Below are 1,336 nucleotides of genomic sequence, written 5' to 3' on the forward strand. Positions count from 1 at the left end.
CTGATCAGGTGCAACAGAATTTCCCAGGGTAAATTATTAAATATCGATCGTACAGATACTGAGTTAATTAGGCTACAGTGTAGTGAGAAATTGATGTTTATACAGAATAAACTGTTGCCGTATATACTGCAGTATCGGAATATATTTACACTACAGATAGGTAGGAGAAAAAACCGCTTTTTCGAGTGATTGGAAACTTCCGTATATGTAAGCTATAGTATTTGAGTTAAAAATATAGTAATAGGGAATGATATTCTATGCAATCCTCCTACTTAAGATAATATGGCAGATAGTATTGCTGCTACTGATTATTCTAGTTTAATATCGGTCTGTTATAACATAAATTTAGAGACAATCTAATTCTTTTACTGTCCATTTCAAACTATTTTACCATATATAAAAGAAATTCGAAGCTATTTCAGAACGCTAATCAGCTATACATTAGCAATATTCCAATTTTAATATCGCATTATCCATTTTTAAAAGTTTGTATTAATTTGGTCTATAAATAATCAGATGCAATCATAATTATATAATAACTTTAGCGGCAGTTTAACGATTAAAATGAATACGGAATTCGGAAGTTGATGCTACAATTCTTTCTAAATAAATTTCGTCATCGTAATATATGCATTTGTTAGCTAGCTGATCTAATAACAGTTAATAATTTACTATTATTTAATCAATTTTAAGCTTCAATTTCTTGCGCATGTACATCAGTTCTAGTCGAGCTTTTAATTTATATCCATATATCTCGAATGATTCTTGATTTATCATGAGTGAATCTCTACAGTAACTTAGTATTCTAATAGTAGACTATTGGCCATGTTTAGTATGATGTAAGGTAGTGTCTTTTCTATATTTATCTTATAATATATTTAGTAGCCCATAATTATAGACAATAAGGATAGACTATGCTAAAGTTCAGATGACTATATACAGTAAGACGTTAAGCTACTAATAAGGTTAGAGGTAGAAATAGAATTTTAAATCATACATAAGGATATACTTAGTTCATTGTGCAGTGAGTGGTAAGAATGATGTCTACGAAAATACATTATTCATTTTCTATATTGGATTAATGATGATTCGCAGTAAAATGCTACGAAGGTGTCACGGACTATTCTCCTGACAAGGGATAAAATGAAGTATTTTGTTCCCTAAGTTACTACTGTCAACCACTATTTTAGTTTCCGCCTAGAACTTCCCCTCTAGACTGTAGTTACACAGATGAACTTCACAACGTCGAGTCACTTTTACTTTATTTCAACTAGTTTGAGCAACGCGATGTACTCTTAAAAGACTGCTGAAATCAACTACTAACGAGCAATATCCT

This window comes from Trichoplax adhaerens, genomic scaffold, assembly GCF_000150275.1.
Source record: "Trichoplax adhaerens TRIADscaffold_86 genomic scaffold, whole genome shotgun sequence".
Taxonomy (NCBI): Eukaryota; Metazoa; Placozoa; class Uniplacotomia; order Trichoplacea; family Trichoplacidae; genus Trichoplax; species Trichoplax adhaerens.